Here is a 13,149-nt window from a genome sequence, read left to right on the forward strand (position 1 = left end):
CTTTTTACTTCCCATCGCTGGCAGTCGAATCCTGCTCTGTGTCGTGTTAGCAGTCGTCTGCATTCACTTGCATAGCGTGTCGTGGTTTCCGTGTGATGACAAATAGGACGTGATTATAGATGAGGGTTGTTTTCTGTGAAAGTGCAACGCTCTAAAACTGATATAACAATGGCAGTTCCAGCGAGTCCATTTCAGAAGCAGGTAAAAATAACATGAGAGCATGTGAAATGTCATTAAAACCACACTTGCTGCAAATAAAATGATTTACTGCTGTGCTGTAACTGCACGATCGTGCTTGTCTGATCGCAAAATGTGTGTGTATGTGTGTGCCCAGTGTGTGTTGGGTTAAGGGGAATCTACTGGGGGTGAAGAAGTAAGTATTCCTCACCCTGGGTGCGAAATTCATGTAGGTCTGTGATGGCTTGTGCAAATGGAGTGAGGGCACAGGCTGTGAAAACCTAATGCAATTTGATTAGAAGTTAACCGCAAAGCAATATTTTTCCTGCCTCAGTGCGCCGAGAGAAGGGGAAAAAAAATAAGAGAGAGAGAACTATTTGCTTTTTTCTGTGTGACTGAAAGTGAATGAGACTGACTGATGACCAAGCCTGGAGCGTTGTGTTCAATTACAAACAATAACATGTTGGTCATAATTAGGATTTCAGGTGAGGCTGCTCAAGGACTAAACAGTGGAAGAAAACTTGTGCGAACGCTGTGCTAAAACTTCACGTCATGCTTTTTCTTTTCGGCGGAATAAATGCAGCTGAAGCTCAGGTTGATTTTGTATTCACAGGAGAGCATTTTCAGTCAGTCCCCATGACTGGAGAAAGAGATTACACACAGAATAATGAATTACAATATATCATGTCATACTGGAGGAACTGTACCAGCTCCTGCTGTCTTTTATTTGATGAAAGAATGAGCGCTCCTATTTTGACATCTTGTGAGACATCTTGTGACACAGCTCCTGCTATGAGCATGGAAACAAACAACCTTGTGTTGCTATGGACTCAGGCAATGAAAGTACACATTTCTGACATTCAGGGATGCGGCAGACAGATGATCTTTATTTATTTATTTATTCGCTTCCCGTGCTCGCTCGTGTTGTAGATACGCACTAATTATCATAGGTTTGTTTCAAGTATAAAAATAATTAACTTCAGCTTTGTCAGAACAGTGGCAACAGCAGTAACCTGAACTGGCGGCGCGGCTCGATTTGCAGACTGAACAGGATCCCACTCATTTACAGCCCCGCAGTAGTCACTTCTTTTTTGCGTTCCTTCATCCCCCCCCCCCCCAGTTTAAGGAGCTAATATGGAGTGGGTTAATTTGGCTCTTCTCCAAATTTTGCTGAAAATCTAATTTCTCCTCCATCCCGTGGAGGTGTCGGCCCCTTTCAGAACCGCCGGTGGGAGGCAGACGAGTGATTGGTTTCCTACAGATTGGGCTTCAGTAAACTGTGTCAAGAAGCGAACACAGTGACCCTGACATTTTCAGTATGGCCAAGGGAGGGGAAGATCCACTTAATGGCTAGTCCTGCGCCAGCTAACATCCCGACTTTGGATCAATAATTGCTTCATTAGTTAATCTGATTGAGTGTGTGAGCAGCCTGTAGTCGATGCAGAGTTACCTCTCTTTCTGTGAGGAGTCTGTGTTTTATTGATTTCATTGTTCTCTGCAGAGCCTAACTTTTCCCCCCAACTAATCCTCACATTTACACAAAGAAAAGGAGAATGGATCTCTTTGTTTGAGCTCCTCATGCCATCCATGCCTCACTCATATTAAATCCGATCAATAGAAACTTCTTCTTGACGGTGACTGTAAAACAAATGATGGAGGACAAATCACGTCTTATGTTATTCTTCTTGTGCTTTAAAAGGGCAACAGTTTTTGCGTCTGCAGGCTTTACGAAATATTTCTGTTCATTCTTTTTCATATATCTCTGCAAAGAGTTGTGCAGTGTTTCATGTGCGGCGGCAGTTAATAAACCCTGTTGCCTGCCCGTGGTTACTGTAAGCTCGAGGTAATGATCGCGTATTCATGCAACCTGATGTAAAAAGCTGCACAACAAACTGTGAAAACAACACCTACAGATTAGTACCTATTATGCTGATCCCGTGAACATGCTGGTAACCTGTTGCTTAGTTTCGCAGTTAACAGTTAAGGCATATTTTTATCATTTAATGGAGTCATATTTTGTCCACCCAGCAAATACAAGTTCAACGCTGCAGTAATATTTTCTCCAGCTGGGTCTCCACCAACAACTTTCAGTCCAAAGCACGGTGCCAGAAGACAATAGATGCTAAAGAAGATGAAGGGGAACTGCAGAACCTGGTCATTTGTCTTGTTATCAATATAAAAATACTGATAAAAATAAAAATTTTTTAAATAAATGCTAAAAGTTTAAAAGCAAGCGACTACTTCAAGCCTGCCCACGTTTCTGACTGCTCCCTCACTGCCTTTAGCTTCTACATAAATGACTCTTTCCTTGCCTTTAATGGTTTGGCATGCAGGTTGTTTCACTTTGTTTTGTCAAATCTATAAATAGCAGTACAGCAGTGGTCTGAAAAGGAGCAAAAGCAGCAAGTGGAGGGTGGGCACTGTGGTACCAAGTGCATCAAAACATCATTATAGTGAAAAACTGGTCTCTCTATGAATGACTCAAAAAGCATTTCTGAACACATTAGAAGCTTAAATGTGCCTTTAAAACACCCATGATGCTGGATTTGAAGCTTTTAAACACACAGGAGAAACTGAATGATTTTGGCCACCTATAGCCAGGACACACTACCTGACACATTATTTGCTGGATACCGTGTTACGAACGTTTTAATACACTTTTCATAGTCTACATGAATCTGCTTGTCTTGCTATCATGCGTGAGGTCTTTGTGCTGCCTTTAGCTGGTTAATCCTGTATTGTGGAACTGTCTTGGATGTCGGTGCAAATTCACCGAGACAAATTCCTCATTGTGCTTGGTGAAAGAATACGATCTCTAAACGCCTGTGGCCTGATGGGAAGATGCTACAGGAATGACAAAATGCCGTTTTAAAGAGCACAAAAGGGAGGTTCCTTAGGGTATTAAATGAGAGCTCTGAAAAGTCTCTGCTGTCTGATATGATGATCACGGCACAGGTCTTCTAAAGAGGAAATTGCGCACACTTTGTTATTTGCCTTTTCCTGACATTTAGATGAAGGCACACGCACTAATATTCATATCAAGATTTCAAAAGGCAAAGTCTTAATGAAGAGGGGAAAATTCCTGAAAACTCCTCGATATATAGATATATAGTTAATGTAAAAATCCATATAAAAAAATCCATATAAAAAAAATAAAATGAAAAAAAAACCCAACCTGAGAAAACGTGGCTGATACATGTGAGGGAGAATCAATTACAGCAAGAGCTGAGGGAAAAAATAGAGTTCAGATGTACTACAGGTGGAGACGTTCACAGTCTGTGTCTGCCTGCTTTCTGTGGTGGATGCAGCTGCTGGTGTGTGATATATTTGACCCAGTCTGGCAGGTTTGGCTGCTGTGTTGCGTCTGTTTCCCAAATTACCTGGCTGTGAATGCATAAATGTTATTCATTGGCAACATGAAAGGCAGAGAAATTATTCATGAAGATGTAGGCTGGTCTGCTACAACTCAGGCATCTGTCAGCTGTCAGTATTGTTTATTTCTCACCTGAGCCTGAAACTATTTGTTGGTTTGTCAGTTAATGGCGGCTCATTGCCGGCGGAATCGGCGGTACTTAAATGCCGCCTGCTGCAGGCTGATGCTTTGAAAAACAACTCCGAATAAACACAATTGGCATACTCTTGTTATCCCTCTCTAATGCGGCACAGAATATTTCTGGAATACATATTCTGCCACTTTCTTGTAATGACATGCAACACCCAAATGCTCCATGAAATTAACTCTTAAACAACAGATAAGTTATGTTAAGGCAATTTTAAAAAAATTTTAATTCATCGACATGCGGGGATCTCTAAGTTATTTGAACAATTTGTTGTGCACTATCATTTGCTGCTGACTTTTCCTTATTTTTTTTTCTAAGCAGCATTGTGGTGAAAGCAGGTTGACATTCTGTTCAGCAGTTAATCTTTAAAGCACAAGGGGTAGATACCAGCCGAAGAAAGATACCATCTCCTGATATATTGGAGTGAAAAGGGCATGTCAAGAATATCAAACGGATGACAAAGTAATCAAATATAAAAGAACTTTTTTTCCCCCTCTGCAACAACAGAATCAGCTGTTGCCATTTGTATGGTCTGAGAGGAAGGACTGCGGAGATTTCATAGAAATTTGTGCAATGTAGAAAAACAAGACCTCCTGCTTTCGGAGACTGAGGTCTGCATGCTTTGTTTTCGAGCTTTACATACATTAGAATAATCCCGCTCCTATTTGGCTGCTTGAAAATGTGTCACCACATGAGGTTTAGAGAGTTTGGGAACTTTAATGTTCACTTGTGGCAAAAATTTGCTGTCTTTGCTGATTGTTGTCAGCGTATATGTTTGTTTGCAAGTTTATTTAACACACTTCTGGCAAATACCACATTAGCACAGCATGTGTAGCCTAAGCAAGCTCCCAGTTAGGATTTCATTCAAATACAAACAGCAAATGGAAGAAAACTGAAAACACTTGATAATCTATGGCCAAAGATCTGACAACGAGGAAGTGTTTCCACTCAAGTTCCAGTATTAATGAACAGAGGAAAACATTTTACATAACGGCACCTTACATGTCCCCATAAATGTGACAGAAACCCAGAGAGGTTTAGCCATCCTGGCGAGTGTCTGAGGAGCCTATTTACCTTTATAGGCTATAAAACTGAAATGATGATGTGAGATGGTACCGGTTCCTTATTCGCCTTTAATACACATTCAAAGCTCAGAAGCTTTAAGCATAAACAGGATACAACAATCATATATGCATAGACTTTATTTATTTTAACTCGTCAACTGCTTTTTAACACAAATATCTGCCGATCACATGGCAGGTAAAGATGAGCTGTTGAAGTGGTGCCAGATGGGCTGGTGTGAGTAGTTAAGAAACTGCTGATGTACTGGGTTTACAGAGCGTGGTCTGAAAAGGCATAGAAAATATCCACTGAGAAGTTCTCTGAGCAAAAATGCCTTGTTGGTTCAGAGGTCAGAGGAGAAAGGCCATTGTGCTTTGAAGTTGGAGGAAGACAATAGTTTCTCAAATAACCTGTCGTTACAACCAGGGCATGCAGGACAGCATATCTGAATGAACAACATGACAAACACAGAAGCAGATGGCTAGCAGAAGAACACAATGGGTGCCACACCCGTCAGGTACGAGCGAGAAACTATGATATGCATGGGCTCATCAAAATTGGATAATAGAAGATCGGAGGAATGTTACCTGGTTTAATGAGTCTCGATTTCTGCTGTGACGTTTGGATGGTAGGGTCAAGATTTTGCCTGAACAGCATGAAAGCACGGATCCTTCCTGCCTTGTATCAAGAATTCAAGCGCCTGCTGGTGGTGTTAGTAGAGGATATCTTCTTGGCAAACTTTGGGCCCCTTAGTAACAAATGAGAATTGCTTAAACATCCCAGCCTACCTGAATATTGTTGCTGACCATGTTCATGTATTTATGACCACATTATTCTGATAGCTGCTTCCAGCAGGAAAACAGGCCAAAAAGCTCAAAAACATCTCAAACTGCTTATTTGAATGAGTTCCCTGTACTCAGATGGTCTCTACAGTCACTAGATCTCAATCCAATAGGGCACCTTTGGGATGTGGTGGAGCGGGAGATTTGCATCATAGACGTGCAGCCAAGAAATTTGCAAATCTGCTATCATTTCAATATGAACCAAACTCCCTGGGGAATGTTTTCAGCACCTTGTTGAATCTATGCCTCAAATATTTATGCCAGTTCTGAAGGCAAAAGGAGATCCAACCCAGTACTAGCAAGCTGTACACCTGTCCTGAGACAAAATGTGAAAAAGGGTCCCAAATGATCATTCAACATACAAAACAGCCTTTGAGAATCACTCAGAAAGTATCTTTCTCTTCTCTCACAACATATGGACAATCTTGTGAAACCTATTTAGTCTGAGACAAAACTCTGAGCCACATGACAAAGAGGAATTGACATTCTAAACACCAAAGGTCAGTTCAGAATGTTACATTTTTTTCAACCTTTTCTAGCTAGACTTCGCGTGTCATGCTAACCAGTGCAGCCATGTAACCTAAATTACTGAAAGAAGACAAATTAATTCCAGAGCTTGCTTCCTTTATTTATATAACTGCATTTATCCTTGACTTTCACAGTCTATTACATTCCACAGCTAGCATCTTGTTCTGAGCAAACACTAATTTTCAATCCTTGTTTCCACTCAAAAAACATCATAAACATCTGTTAAAAATATATATAAAAAATTATCAGACAACCATCTGGTCCTCTGTGTTTATTTGCGTTTATGTCATAATATACAGTCAAAGTTAATGCATCTATTCAACGCTGTTAGATTGTGCAAGCCTGTTACTGTTGATTATAACCTTGTTTCCATATTATTAAAATAAATAATCATGTAATCACATCATGGTTTTCTAAGGTAATACAGGACCAATCCATAGTTTTTTGTAATCTTTAATTCCTGAACTATTTTCAGAAATTATTCAACGTTTAAATGCTAAAACAGTTTTTTGTTTGTTTGTTTGTTTTAGGAATTCAAGTAAATAACTGTAACTTGGCATCTTCATCAAAGGATAATAATATGATTTACTTTTTCAGCTTTTTTTTTTAAATGGATGATTTGAAAAATTAAATTAACAACAGTAATTATATTTTAGCATTAAAATATTTTGATTAAGGTGCTTGAACATACTGGTGTGTTAACCCTATTATATTTTGTTAAATGCTAGTACTGTTAATTTAGTGTCTAAACCTTACACAGGGTGCTGGTGTAATAGATTTTTTAAGCATTTTACTGATCAAAGATTTGAGCTAAAACAAAATGAAAGAAAAGAAAAAATGTGTATTGGTTGAGAAAAGTTTATATCAGTCAAGTCATATTTAAAATTGAATGAATAACCATCACAAGGGTGAGTATCTTTAACTTAATGTCAAAAGGTTATTAAACAATATTTAAATTTTTAAATTTTAAATTTAAATATACTTGTGGGATACTGTTGTGCCACGCACCGTACAAGAACTAAAATATCTGATAAAAAGTGCACCTTTGGTCCCTGACCTGGAGAAATTTTTGTTGATTTATTTAACATAAAATTTAACATAAGTGTGAAATGATCAGGACCCGCACAGTGTTCCAGTGTCACTCTGAGCACCTTTATTTTTAAATACAGCATTCCCGCTGCTTCGGCACCGTATATATATTCCACCAGGAAGCCAACTTTCCAGCTTCTTCCCACACCACACACTACTCCTTCCTGGGTCCAGGCACTAAAAAGGGCAGAGTACATTAGTTGTATTCCTCTCGCCTGTCCCCTTCGTCCTCCAGGCACAACCCTGTGATCTTACTGTATAACCCCTCCATTGCAGCAGAGCCAGAGACCACATCCACAATAAGATTATCACTTTTATAATGTAACTTTTATTGCCCAAACTGTCAACAAATTCTGGAATGACTCACCTAATAAAGTTTCTGATTGAGAGCCGCTGTCTGGAATTTTTCTTTTCATTCAAATTCCTTTCAGCTCTGTTTTTGGTCTCCACCATGCACCGCAAGATTGCTGTATCACTTCCTGTTCCTGTTACAATGCACAGTGGATTTAGCCAATTTAATTAACAACTAATGTAAGATCTTCATCGTCATAGCGTAATCTTTGCATGCTTTATCCAAAGCACATCTTTTAATGTTAATTGTTCTCACAATATTCATTCACTGTGTCTTTAATGATTTGCTAGCTTAGTGCATAGCTGACTTGCTAGCCGTAAGACCGCTTCACCTGTCCTTCCTCCTTTAGTAATAACGATACTTAATAAATAATTGTACTTAGTAAACATAATAAAGTTAATATTAATTTAAATGAATGAATGCAGCCTTTTTAGAGCAGGGTCACTGAATTGGAGACCCAGCTCCGCACCCATGAAAAATCCATAGCTATCCATGCCCCTAAAGTCGGTAGCATAGCTCCGATTACTTGTTACTCAACAGCAGAGATGGGCAGTAACGCGTTACAAGTAATGCGTTACAAGTAATGCGTTACAAGTAATGCGTTACAAGTAATCTGATTACTTCCGATTACTCCGATTATTAATCCGATTACTTTTTTCAAGTAATGAGTAAAGTAAGGGATTACTATTGCAAAAAAGGTAATTAGATTACTGTTACTTTCCCGTAAGCACACTGCGTTACTGCGTTACTAAAACCGTGATTTTTTTGCGAGAGTGTCTCATGATAATGACGTAAGCGAGTGCGACATTCGTGGCAACAGCTGTGTGCAGATCAACAATAGATAATATATCGAGTGCAGGAGAGAGTATGAGCGTGCAGCGTTTAAAGCGTGGAAGTACTAACCTTACTTTGAGTTTGATTCTGTAAAAAGTGACAAAAACATTAGTGTCCACTGTTCACTGCGTGGGAAGAAAACTTCTTTTTACAGCGAAAAACCCCTTAACTTCCGAGCAAGCACCGAGTACGCTACCAAGTAATGGGAAATTCACAGACAAACTCACGGATTCTTCCACTGACCGCTGCGGCACACCTGCACCAGGGCAAACATCCGCCTGCTATACAGGTGAAAATAGAGCAACAGGACCGCTGAGTCTTTGATTTTCTTTATTTTCTGCTGTATTCCACTTCCATTTATTTGAAAGACTGAGTGTAAACACAAAAAGATATTTTATTTTATGTGCTGGAATGTGCAGAAAATAGGTTTAAATGTTAAACAAATTTCTTCCAGTCAGAGAATGTTGCATATAATTTAATTTTTGCTTGATGCATAAAGTTAAAAGATCAAAACTAATAAAACAAGTTTTAAAAAGAGACTTTTCCATTTAATTACATTTTGTATGATGGATTATGCAGAAAAAGTAGAATTGGGCTGAAAGATCTATCGCTTTATCACCTATTCAGGTTGTAAATCGTGTTTTTAAAAAGAAACTAAGTAATTAATTACTTTTGAAAATAAGTAATCAGTAAAGTAACAGGATTACTTTTGGGGGGAAGTAATCAGTAATTAGTTACTGATTACTTTTTTCAAGTAACTTGACCAACACTGCTCAACAGTTAGTCCAGAGCAGCCGGTAAAAACAGGGGAGATGAAGACGGAGCATAGTCCTAAACAGAAGACCGCTTTACAACACTAACACGTCCATGTGTCTAATCGCAACTGTCATTGTGATTTGGCACTATACAAATAAAACTGAATTCAATTGAATTTATCTGGATTTCGAAGGCATTAAATGCTCAACTCTGTCAGTTGCTAACAACATCTATCTGCTGTTTGGTGCTGTGGTAGTTTTTATAGTGAGCCTGAACCAAAATGGTACATTTTTGGGAGATAACCTCCAGTGGGTTTTTCCACTGAAAGAAAATTTGCTCATTAGTCATCCTAATGTGAAAATATTGATTACAGCCTCTCTTTAAGTCTAAAACTAATAACACTGCATAAAACTGTTGGCAGCCTAACACAAGAAGAAGTCATTAACAACTCTAAATGTGTCTTGCTTTACTTTTTGAACCTTCACCAGTTCTCCACATTTAGATATGAATATAATCAAGATCCCCACAGATAAAAATAAAAATATGTAGTGCTCTGTTCACATATAGCAGTGGTCAGAGGTATTGTTTCTGAAATAGAGTAATCGCAAACTCCTGTCTTCACATGTTTACTTGTTAACAAGTCGTTAAATATCTACCTCAGAAAGTTGATGCTTTTATATTCAGGTTATACATCCGCTGGTTATAGATGTGCCTCTCAATTATTTCTCTTTTTGGCATGATATACATATAAATAAGCATCCTAAAATAACATGCATTCATCTCCAGTGATGCTAGTTTTCAATGAAGGAAATAAACATCTGTAGGTTGTGAAATCTTCTTTGAGTTTCTGCCCCTGTTCAACAGAGAATAGGACTTGTTTTTATTCTGAGGTGGTGTCAAATTTCTGAATGCACTACTGCTCACAGTCCTTGCTCTGGTCCCAATCGTGACAGTGGCTCACAAACACCAACACACAGCATGCATTGACAGTCCTTTTGCATTTATTTGCTGAATTTATCGATTGCCTCAAGTTGCACAATGGTAGAGCAGCTTTACCGCGTACTGTTTTTCTTCTTAAGTTGCAGTCATCACATTTTCAAAATATATCTGCTGTCAGATGCCGGTTGATTTCTCCTTAGACTTTTTATGATTGCTTGATGTTTGTTAGATGTTTTAATTGAATCTCTTGCAAAACAATTATAGATAGAACATCTTTCATATCTTGTGGTGATCAAATCAGTCAGTTCTAAACGTCGGGGACAGAAACCAAGCAACCAGGCTCATTTTGCAGACAGAGCTGAATTACAGATTTTCACATTACTCGAGAGAAAGAATTTAACAAATGAAACGTCATGACAGACCATGGGCATATTGGGCCAAATGATTTCTAATTAAAACAGCATTTTACTGTAATTGCTTTTTACCGGGATGATACTTTAGTGGTGTTTGGTCAGAAATTTTCCATGTTTTTGCACATTGTCTTTCCTGCTGTCCTTTCTCTCAGGAAAACAGTGCTGTCTCGAAAAAGGCACCTAAAGTTTGCTCACTAACTGACTTACTAATACTGTGTTTGCACACTGTGAAAGAAGCACCTTACAGGTGTCACCTGACACCACAGCCATAAAGCTCCTCATTGTTAAAGGCAACAATGCAGATCTAGCCCTGCCGTCAACAGTCCAACACACAGATCTGATTAAGACTGTTTAAACACAGTTGACTGCACTGCAGTGGAGGGACCACTAAAGCCTCCTGACTCTGGAATGTGGATGGATTGGAGCATCTTTGCCCTGAAGGTTTAATACCAGTCTGGGACATGACCAGTCTTCCGTTTGTTGGCCCAAGTCGTGCTGACATTATCTCTTCAGCACCCTGGGGCTGCTCTGAATAACAAGCTGTAGAGTTTATGCACACTGGTGGTGACCTACAGAACCCAGTGCAATTAGCCACACCTACATTTACACCACATCTCCAAACAAACAGGAATTACCATAACAATAAGCTCTGTTTCTGGCCAGTTCTGCCTTCACCTCATGCCGTGTCTGTGACAATGCGGCTTCAGCTACAAGAAGGCATCGCTGGGTGGTGCAGAGCTGGCTGCTGTTGCAGCCTGCAGTAGAAAAAGAAGGCATGTTGTCTGCTATTGTTTGGCTCCAGGACTATTTGAAAGAATGCAAATGACTCTGAAACCAGCCCGAGGCCATGTCAGGGACTCCAGAGTCCCTGCATACCTTCCCCTGCTCAGTGTTTTCATCCTTTGCTCTCTTGTTCACTTTACATTTAAAAATTGTGACATGCCTTAGGTAACACCAACCTAATTTGTTGTTGATTTGTGTTGGCTTTGGGGTATGCTTTTACTGAAATGGTGTGTTTTTTCTTTTCTTTTTTTTTAGTTATTGTCTTCAGACTTATTTATTGTTATTTGATGGAAATAGTATAATCAAATGATTCCCATGACTGTCGACTGTTTACACCATCAAATAGTAAAGTATTTTATTGCCATTAAACAGCCTTTTGATTGACAAACTTCACTCTCTAGATTAACATTTGGCCACAGCTCTTTAATCTTATCCTGTTTTAAAAATCAACAGAGAATTAATTGTGCCATGTGCCGACTGTAATTTTTTTTATTATTATTATCACTGTGGGCAAAAATAGCTTCCTCGTGTGAACTCACGGGACACTTGCAGAGTACTTCATTATTAAAGCTGACGTGTTGCTGCTGTGCTGCCTTCACTCTCTTGTGCTTACTTTCCCTGCACTTTATTCTAAACAATTACTCTTTCCAGCTAATTTTCTCCTTTGTTGTATGCATTTCATATGGAGATTAGCTAGCTGCTCCATTCAACCCAAACCTGCTCTGGCGAGACTGCTCTGAATTTCATGACTTCTTTTTTCCAAGGCTGACTTGCACCATTTTTTTTTTTTTTTTTTGAAAAAAAATCAACTGACTGAGTAACCGGGTGGCTCTAAAAACAGGTGGTGTTTATTGAGAACAATCTAGAAGGCTGTGATGCATACCTGCAATTTATTGGCTTTCTAGCTAAACTTTCAAAATTAAACATTTCTATTTAGTGAGCAAACATTTGAAGGACCACAGAAATTTGCATCAGTGCCATTTAATCAAAATGTAAAAGTCAGAAATGTTGTGTCACCAACTGAAATTGACCTCTTAACCCTGTGTTCATTTGAAATAGCCGACATTCACTCTATAAAATGTCAGACATTTGGGTTTCTTTTCTGTGAAGGACAAATTAAAAAGTACACCACAAACTTACTTTGCAGTATCATAAAGTTGCAATGACAAACATGTTAGCAAGCTGCTGAATATTTTAAAGTGGATACAAAGCAGAATCAGTCTTTATTCGGAGTGATGTTCAATGTCTGATTTATATAAATCAGTGATTGCTCTCCTTTTAGATGCTGGTCTCACAGCAAAAATATAAAGTAGTCACAAAATGTTATGACTAAATAACTAAAGCTCATCTAAATTAAACACAAGGCAAAATCTTGGTTTTAATTTGTGAGTGAATAATGAGTGAGTTATGTTACAGCCTCCTGCCTCCTAAACTGATCTTTGTTGCATCATCAAACAGATCACAGCACAGTTTGTACTCATGTTGGTAACCTTACCTGAAGAGCACCTCTTCCCACCAGGTGTGGAAATGTAGCTAATGCTACAGTCACAGTAGGAAAAACAGTAGTCGGAGTCTCCAGCATGACCTAAATGACTGCAACCGTGTGCAACGAACTTGCAATCTCATTGCCTTTCAAATGGTGGCTTTGAAGAAGGGAGCCAGGACTGTGGCCACTTGCAGTAGTTGGTATCTTCAAAGCAAGCACCAAAACGCAAAAAATCCCTGCAATAAGATAACAGGTAATAAAAGTCAGTCAGGTAGTTAATTTGTGGTTGAATGGGGTCAGTTTGGCAGTTGCATGCAAACTGTTTGTG

At 39.0% G+C, this 13,149-nt stretch overlaps 1 protein-coding gene across 1 annotated transcript in view; it reads right to left on the reverse strand.

Annotated features, from left to right (window-relative positions):
* Positions 1 to 12,842, reverse strand: part of alcamb (activated leukocyte cell adhesion molecule b) — a 59,932-nt gene extending 47,090 nt beyond the window's left edge. Inside the window, exons 1-2 of the mRNA XM_040009079.1 lie at positions 12,831 to 12,842; positions 2,988 to 2,990 (exon numbers count right to left, since the gene is read on the reverse strand). The gene's annotated coding sequence lies outside the window, so the exon portion shown is untranslated. The remainder of the gene's footprint in view (positions 1 to 2,987; positions 2,991 to 12,830) is intronic.
* Positions 12,843 to 13,149: the final 307 nt, after the last annotated feature.

The sequence above is a fragment of the Simochromis diagramma genome, unplaced genomic scaffold (assembly GCF_900408965.1).
Source record: "Simochromis diagramma unplaced genomic scaffold, fSimDia1.1 OVJJ01000344.1, whole genome shotgun sequence".
NCBI lineage: Eukaryota > Metazoa > Chordata > Actinopteri > Cichliformes > Cichlidae > Simochromis > Simochromis diagramma.